Source organism: Quercus robur, chromosome 8 (genome assembly GCF_932294415.1).
Source record: "Quercus robur chromosome 8, dhQueRobu3.1, whole genome shotgun sequence".
In the NCBI taxonomy this organism is placed as follows: Eukaryota; Viridiplantae; Streptophyta; class Magnoliopsida; order Fagales; family Fagaceae; genus Quercus; species Quercus robur.
Genome location: NC_065541.1, coordinates 55827454 through 55837115, shown reverse-complemented (window position 1 = coordinate 55837115; position 9662 = coordinate 55827454). Strand labels below are relative to the sequence as shown.

The following is a 9662-nucleotide window of genomic DNA, read 5'->3' as shown; positions in this document are numbered from 1 at the left end:
TAGATATATATCTCCTTTGTTTTCTTAGATCATTCGTTCTGTACTCCTTCACAACATTGCCATCTCTCTGCTCTTGTTCTGTTTATCCTCACCATTCTTTGTTGAATTTGCATCCAAGTCTCGGGTAACCATTCTTTATTACTTATTTACCCTTCCCCTGAATTTATTTGATAGATTTGGGCTTTTTGCATGGTGATTGACTATTTGTTGTTTTTGCAGCAACCATTATAGCAGGGAAGAAAAGACATGCACTTTATATGAAAATACAAATTAAGAACCAGTGCCTAACCTATAAAAGTTTTAATAATAAAAAAGATGAAAATCAAAGCATAACATGCAGAGGACCATGATGTATCAGAGATCTTCCAAATTAAATACGTAGACACCACAACTTATTAATATGAATTGTTATACCTTCAAGTGAAACTTATTCGGCCTATATTAGGTCAATGAACGAAATTCTACCAAGATATTAGTAATGAAATCCTAGAATATGTATGAATTAGTTTTTTTTTAGAAGATGTAAGAATTAGTTGGTACTGTTACATCCACAAGGAACAAATATGGGGAAAAAAAAACAAAAAACAACGAACAGGTTGTGGATTCCAAGGATTTGTTAATAGACTATGTTTTTGTATCATGATTGTGTCATCTCCATTAGAAGATCTTAACAGTGGTCAAACGTTGGTAAGCAATTCCAAGATTATGCTTGTTGACCATGACCGAATATCACCATAGGTTCTTCACATAGCAATTGTTGTAATCTGCCTGAGCTTAAGTTTCTAGGCACCAAGCTTCAACCTTTATGCGTTGCCATTTCTCTCAGCTAAAAGTTTTAACTTTATTCAATAATGCCAAATGGGTTCATAAATAAGGACTCAAAAAAATGCGGATCAAAGTTGTTAAAAGCTTTATAGCTCAACGGCATGACTTGCACCCCTTTATTAGGAGAATTAAGGTTTAAATTCATCCTCCTCCATTATTATAAAATAGCTTATATCTTTAGCACTTTTCTTATTATAATTTATAACTACCAAATTATATAAAATAATAGTAATGAAAAGGTTTAGCAAAATAATAAATATAATAATAATAGTAATAAAAAGTGTACGAGTGGAGTATAGCTATCCTGCTTTCAGCTAAGGTAGTATTATTTTGCAGCCAGGCAGAAGGAAACATAAATCATGGTTCTGATCATTTGACCTTCCATTCATCAAATAATTTTTTGCCCGTTTTGATTTTTGGTTATAATCCAGCTTTCCAAATTCAATTAAATATAATATGGTATTTTGCAAATTCAGTCTATAATTTACTTTCATCTTTTTATATACCCACGGATGCTTTTCCAAATAGTTAAATCCTTTTTCAGCTAGCATATCGAAAAAGAAACAATGATAGTAACCTCATTTGGCTCAACATCACTCAATAACATCGGATTAAACAATTCCAAAGCCTTCTCCGCAGAACTATGCACCATATCTCCATCCATCATCGAGGTCCAAGTAACATCTCTCACAAAACTTCATTTTTTTGGTGAAATAGAAGCATAACATTAATTAAGAGACACAAGTCTATTACAAGCTACTCCCTTCTTATCAAGGGTTACTAGTTGCTCCACCACAGATGGTGGAGATTGGAATAAACCATAAACAACATCACTACTGTTCCCAAGCTTAGACAATGCATCAGCACAATGGTTGGCTTCCCGAAAAGTATGCTCAATTTGCATATTGGAAAAAGTCTTCAAAAGGTTCCTGCATTCAGTGAGCAAAGGCTCAAGTGAATGATTAACAGTGGAGTTGTGCATAAGGTGAACAACAGCTAAAGCATCAATTTCCACTATCAAGTTTTCAATTTCCTGGTCTTTAGCTAGAAGTAAACCATCTCTAAGGGCCCATAGCTCAGCCATTATACTGTTTAGATTCCCATAATTTCCAGCAAAGCCTATGATCCATCTTCCCTCAGCATCTCTCAGAAGACCCCCTCCACCAGACTGACCTGGATTCCCAAAAGAAGATCCGTCCGTATTAAGTTTTACCCAACCAGGAGGTGGTTTTTGCCAAGCAACCGCTACCCATTCTTTTGTAGAAGCCTCAACACCCTCAGATGAGGTTGTTACCTGAACATCAGTAACTCGAATTTTCGCACCTAGTTGAACCTTTGGACTAAGCTTTCGGGGTTTCTTACACCGCGTGGCAACCATCCACTGCCCGTAAGGTTCATACTCCTTTTGATCACCCTGTTGATCCACTGATGGCACTGGGTCAGCCTGAGAGGGTGTATTTTTCTGGGTAGGAGGTGAAGGAGGTGCCCTGATTAGATAGGGACACACGTCCTTTTTATGCCCGACTCTGCCACAGGAGAAGCATAGAGCATTAAGCCCTTCATACATAACTGATTGAGCAAACTTTCCTATCATAATCGTTTTGATCAACGGTTGCTCCAAATTCACTTGGACGCATAACCTGGCAAATCTCCTTCTAGGTCCATTAATAGTATGAGCGTCAATAAGTAAAACATGACCTATGGCCGCTCCAATCTCTTTCAAAGCCTCAGGCTCGTAATACTCAATTGGCAATTCAGGGAGACGAATCCAAACCGCAACACTTGAGAAAGTGGCAGCTGAAGCCTTAAAATAAGGCTCCCATTGACGAATAGCTAGGAAGTGCTGACTCACAAACCATGGAACCCCTTTTAGCACCTTATCAATATCTTCTTGAAGCTCAAATTTAATGAGAAAAAAATCATGACCCAAATCTATGCAGTCTAGCCTACCTGAAGGATTCCACATAACTCTAATCTTTGAAGACAGGAACATGAACCCCACACTTCTGCCCAAGGTTTTGATTATCAAAGATGAGGCCCAAGGGGCTCTAATCCTTGCTAAATCTTCTCTGGATAGAGTTATAGAAGCAAACCCATTAACAATGGAATCCTCTTCAATATCAGACTCAGCTTCGTCAAGGGTGGCTTGTCCAAGACCAAAATGACGCTCTCTGTCTCTCTCAAAAGGGACGTTCATTGTTTTTTTTGAGTTTCTTAATGTTATTACACCACCGAAACTTTCCTCAGAAAATGATGGCCTACCTAACCTGTAACTACCCTCTCACAAAACTTTGATCAAACACTTCACGTGCAAAATTCAACCCAATTCGCCCAAGCAAATCCTTATCCAAAAACCCATCCTCAAAAGTCCGAACCCAACAATGAACTGATTCTCCGACTAAAAACTACACAAAAAAATGTTCGCACGCCTAGGGCGCAAAAACGAAGCTCCATTTCGATGCGTTTTCTCGAATCATTTGACGAAAATAGGAAAACCCCACGACGAGAATATTTGGCTTTACAGTAGCCTATGATCATAGTTTTCCACATATAAGTATCTGAGAAAAAAGCACATGGGCGTGTTGAATATCATTGGCGTAAGCTCAGCTAGAGCACAAAACGCTAAGACCGGACTCACGGGTAATGTGTGAGTGATGAAGCCAGTGTGGGAGCCTCCGGCGCGTGCATGATGACTCCATGATTTGCAGAGTTGGGTTGGTGATGATTACGGCAATGGTGGTGGTTGAGTTCCATTTTTGGTTTATTGGGTCTAAGTTGAATTTTGACGTTGCAACTGTACATGGAGAAACGATAGCAACATGCAAGCTTTGGGTAGTTGAGGAGAGAGAGCAGTCCCGTTTGCAATCTCTAAGGGATCATCAGACTATAAAATGGGTTAGACGTTTTAAGTCCATTGGAGAATCCCATTGATAGCGTTTTTAAACAATTTTGAGAAATTGGTGCTTTGTTACGTAGCAGCCCATAACCTGATACATTGGGCTTTTCTCTTGTAACAGGTCAGACTCACACCCATCTTGAGCTTCCCCATAGGTTTGACAGGCAAAAATGGCCCATTACCATCAATTTTGGAAATAATTTGTCCAGAAATACTGTTTCTGAACTATATAGCAATGTACCACTTTTTTGGGTACTCGAGCTTGGTGAGCTCGAGTACCATGTTTTTTTAATCCACTATTGCCCCATATTTAAGGAGCCCTATAGTGGCGTTTTTAAGCCCTATAGTGACGTTTTCGGGCCCAAAAACGCCACTATAGGGCCCCTTGAACCTGTTATGGGACTTATAAAAAAAATTTGCAGGAAAACGCCGCTATAGTGCCCAAAAACGTCACTATAGGGATTAAAAACGCCACTATAGGGCCCCTTGAACCTGTTATGGGGACTTATAAAAAAAATTTTGCAGTAAAACGCCGCTATAGGGCCCGAAAACGTCACTATAGGGCCCCTTAAGTATGGGGCTTGAAAACGCCGCTATAGGGCCCGAAAACGTCACTATAGGGCTTAAAAACGCCACTATAGGGATCCTTGAATATGGGGCGACAGTGGATTAAAAAAACATGGTACTCGAGCTCACCAAGCTCAAGTACCCGAAAAAGTGGTACATTGCTATATAGTTCAAAAACAGTGTTTTTGGGCAAATTATTTCCAAAATTGATGGTAATGGGCCATTTTTGCCGGTTTGTCAAGTGAAACAGTATATAACTGTTTAGGGCCCTCTTCTGATCTGGCCTTCATTAATTTTCTTATAAATATTTATCATCAAAAAAGCCAAAATATACTTCTTCTTTTATTTTTTTGAGAATGAAAATGAGCCAGAATATACTACTTGTTCCTAAATTTTACATGTCGAACATTTTAAACCTAAAATTTAATGTGAATAAAAGATGACATTTAAAAATAAATAAATAAATACTTACTCTTTCCTTCCTAAACCTCCAAGCACTTTGCGTTTGGTATTTGGAGAGATAACAATTAAGCTACAAGTGTACATGGAGACCGGAGAAGTATCAATTAAACTACAAGGCTTTGTTAATAAAATAACAACTAATAATTTATTAAAAATTACACATTTACAATCCCAAAAGAGGCATAAAAAGATCAAAGTAATAAGTCTTAGGTAATTAACATACTATTAAAAGAATATTTATATATATATATATAGAGAGAGAGAGAGAGAGAAAGGTTAGGTTCAAGTTACACCTAATATAATTCTAAGTAATGTTACACCACTTAATAACTTGTTATAAAATTCATATTTTGAAAATTCCACCGTTGAATTCCATGATCTATATGTTTTTAACATTCATGTCAATCTAACGGTAGATTTGTCAAAATTTGCATCCAACTAAAAAATATTGAGTGATGTAGCATTGCTTAAAGTTACACCTAGTGTAACTCTAAGTAATGATACACTACTCAAAAACTTATTATAAAATTCATATTTTTAAAATCTTACCGTTGAATTTCATGAACTGTATGTTTTTAACATTCATGCCAATTTTCATGTCAATTGGATGTTGTTTATAGTTCTATCTATAAACTTGTATTTTATACACTATTTTAAACTACAAAAACTTGAATTTAAACAATTGATTGATGACATGACTATTAATCTTTGATCACCTCAAAAGTTTGCAAGTATAGAGAATATATGAAGATGATATAATCTTATGATGGATTTGTCAAAATTCACATCCAATTAAAAAAATATTACAATATGTTTCAACTTCAACAAAAGCTGTATAAGATTGTCTTTTTTCTCTTATTTGCACCTGATATGTTTTTCTTATATATTGTTTTGTGATTTGTTTGTTCGGTTGCTTATGCCTTATTGGATAAAAAGGATAATTAAGGTATCAAGTACGATTCATCTAATTACAAGACACCATGCCTTGATCGCCTAGTCATCACATACACTAATTGACGTGCTAATCAATGTCAATGCTAGATCTTGTCTAACATAAAAGACAGTAGCAAAGCAGAAGACAATAGCAAAGTATATACAAGAATGGGTACAGAACTATAAATTATTTCTCAATTTTTTATCATAATTCTGATATGACAGATTATGAGTGGTTACTTATCATTTATACATAAAACTACTATTTTAATTTTAATTTTTTTTTCCACAAGTCACACACTCTTCCACATTATAGTTTTGGTGAAGTGTAAATTTTTTCAGTACTAGATTTTTTCCATATATAACCCACAACAATTAACATTAGTTTGTCACCCCAAGGTTTTGTCTAAGCACATTTCCTACAGCTTAGCAAATTCATCAAGAAATGTCAGCAGAAGAGGCATGGAACACCACCACCAAAGAAGTCTCTGGCAACCCTCAACCACCACATGTTCCGAAAAGTGGGTTCGACCCGCAATCCAGAATCTACCATTCCCTTGATAAACTTGATGAACGCCAAAAAATCCCCACTATGCCAGACCTTGACACTGCCACATATGTGTTATCACAATTCCCACATCCCCACCAAGCAGAGTCACAAATTGCACTCATAGACTCTTCCCCTAATCAACAGGTCACCTATGCACAACTCCAAAGATCAATTCGTTCACTTGCATCAGGTTTGTACCATGCTCTGGGGGTCCGAAAAGGTGACGTGGTGTTTGTCTTGTCACCAAACTCGCTGTTGTATCCAACCATATGTCTTGCTGTGTTCTCAATTGGTGCAATACTAACCACAGCCAATCCACTTAACACCGAGTCAGAAATAGTCAAGCAAGTACGTGACTCGAGAGCCAAGCTAGCTATTTCAGCACCTGAAGAGCTTCACAAATTAGTCCCAACTGGGGTGCCTATTATTTTAACATCAAGAAATCCCAACAACGATTCTTTGCCCATTGAAGAGTTGATTGAATGCTGTGATCAGTCAGAGTTTCCACAACCCAAGTTGGCTCAGTGAGACACAGCAGCTATACTATACTCTTCTGGGACTACTGGGACAAGCAAAGGTATCGTTTGTATTACTGTATATGCACTATGACTTAGTATTATATTTGTCCTTTATATGTTACTGTATATGTATCTTAGTCATGTATCTTTATCATGTCCAGAATCAAGGAATCAACGCATATCAATTTCCTTGCTTAATCAATGGCTAATATGCCTTATTTATTATGTATATAATTATATGTGTTATATTGGGTTTTGGTAATACACAATTTAGAACAGTAAAAATGTAATCACAAAAAGTTTTTGGTTATGTACGTGCAAATCATGTAAATCCTTTTTTTTCCTCTAAATCTTTTATCTTCTTTTATTTTAACTGGTGTAATTCTAACTCATGCAAATTTCTTTCTGCTCTCTAAATTTTTTTTTCTTTTATTTTAACAGGTGTAATTCTAACGCATGCAAATTTCATTGCCGTTATGACATTACTGAGATGGTCTGTGGACGTAACCTCAGCTCAAAACGACGTGTTTTTGTGTTTCATTCCTACGTTTCCCATCTACGGGCTTGCGTTTTTTGCACTAGGATTGTTTTGTTCGGGAACCACTACGGTTTTGATGCAAAAGTTTGAGTTCCAAGCTATGCTTCACGCAATTAAAGCACACAAAGTTAGTAACATACCTGCTGTGCCACCAGTGATACTTGGGCTAGTAAAGTACACAAGCAAAGCAGGGTTTGAGTCTGAGTCTGAGTTATCTTCGTTGAGAAGGGTGGGCTCAGGGGCTGCACCTTTGAGCAAAGAACTGGGTGATGGGTTCAGAGAGAGGTTTCCATGGGTGGAGACAAGGCAAGGATATGGACTATCAGAAAGCTGTGTAGCAGCGACATTTTTTGTGTCAGACAATGATGCTAAAGCTCGTTCGGGGTCAGCAGGAAGGTTGGTTCCAAGCTTCTGTGCTAAGGTGGTGGATATTGAAACTGGAAAGGCTTTGCCACCATATAGGGAAGGAGAGCTGTGGCTAAAGAGCCCTACTATTATGAAAGGTTATTTGGGAAATGTGGAAGCTACTTCAGCAACAATTGATTCTGATGGGTGGTTGAAAACAAGGGATCTTTGTTATATTGATGGGGATGGATTTATTTTCATTGTGGATAGGATTAAGGAGCTCATCAAACATAATGGGTATCAGGTAACTTGAAATTTTTGCACAAATTTAGTCTTTTTAAGTTTTAACTAATCCAAACTTTGAAAAGGTATTTCATACATCTAATATATGGACCCTCCTTCTTACAATGTGTATCATGTAAGATTCACATGCTGTGAGAAGAATGATGCATATATTTTCACATCAACTAATGATAATCCTTTATCTCATTGTTAGTGTCCAACCTTTTGATTTTTTTTTAAATTTCAATTATTTTATAACAATAATAATAACATAGCCTTAGCCTCAAAATTTGGAGTCAATTATGTATCCTCAATAGATTAAAATGGGCCAGTCATATTAATTCTAGAAAGAGCCCCAATGTTTATCCATATTGGATCCATATAATAAGAGAATGACTAAATTTTAGTCTGAATTGTCAACCTATCACAACGCTCCTCCTTTACCCAGGCTTGAGATTGGCAGTGAACTAAATATATGGTACTAAGCACAAATACAAACAGGGTTAATTTCAATTATTTTATAAAAAATAAATAAATAAATAAAAGTGCGACAAACTCTGAATGATTGAACATAATGTAGAATACTCAGAGTGAGACAGAGGATTTTTATTCTCAAAAGCATAAAAGCATAAAATAATTATTGGACAACACGATATAGTAAACTAATTACTTGATCGGTGCTCAATGTGTATGCAGATGGCTCCAGCAGAATTGGAAGCAATACTTTTGAGTCATCCCACTATTATGGATGCAGCAGTTATACCGTGTGTTACCTTTAACACTTCTCTCTCACTCTAGCTCTCTCTCTCTCTCTCTTTCTCTCTCTCTCTCTCTCTAACCAAAAAAAAATGCAGGGTTGAAGATGATGAAGCAGGGCAGATACCAATGGCATACGTGGTAAAAGCAGTTGGTTCTGAACTCACAGAAGACCAAGTAATTCAATTCGTAGCCAGCCAGGTTTGTCATGGCTCTAACTCTGTCCTCTTTACTCAGTAGCCATTGCTGAACTCTCTCTTTTTTCCCCCTAATTTGTGTATATGGAAATTTCAGGTGGCTCCATACAAGAAAGTAAGAAGAGTTAGTTTCACTAGTGCTATTCCAAGATCAGCTGCAGGCAAGATCTTTAGAAAGGATCTGGTTTCACAAAGCAAACAACAACTTATCTCCAAGTTGTAAAAAAATTCTCCACTTTTTGATTTCCTTTGCTGCTGGAACCTAAATAAGAGAGCTTCAAGAAATGAAGTGCTCAATCACTACATCTTCAGCAGTCTAGAAGATATATAGGCCTTTCAAAGGTCATTTTGTGTAATGGACTGTTATAAAGTTAAAACAACTTCATTTGCCCCTAATGTTCCCAAATGTGAGATGGTTCGAATTTAGAACAGTATAGGACCAGTTATTAGTAAGAGATTATTATAGTTTTTGATGGTTGAGAATATTAACTCTATTGTTTGAATAATATGTCATTGCCAGCATGATGTTCAATCTTTAATATTCTGTATTATATGAGGCATACCATTATAATGAGAGGTAACATTTTCTTCCATTTGGCATAGAATTGTCATAACTCATAGACACATATCTCATTTTGCACAAACCATTATGGTCAGGCTATTGCTTAATTGGGAAGACATGACTCTTATAACAAAACTAGTTGAAAGCTAGAAAATGTAGAATATAATTATTTTACAAGAATAAAATCTAAAATTTGTAGGTTAAATAGTGCATGTGTTATTTAGAGTCTAT

At 36.5% G+C, this 9662-nt stretch overlaps 1 pseudogene; it reads left to right on the top strand.

The window, feature by feature from the left end:
* Window positions 1-6125: 6125 nt before the first annotated feature.
* Window positions 6126-9372, top strand: LOC126697156 (probable CoA ligase CCL5; annotated as a pseudogene).
* The last annotated feature ends 290 nt before the right edge of the window (window positions 9373-9662 follow it).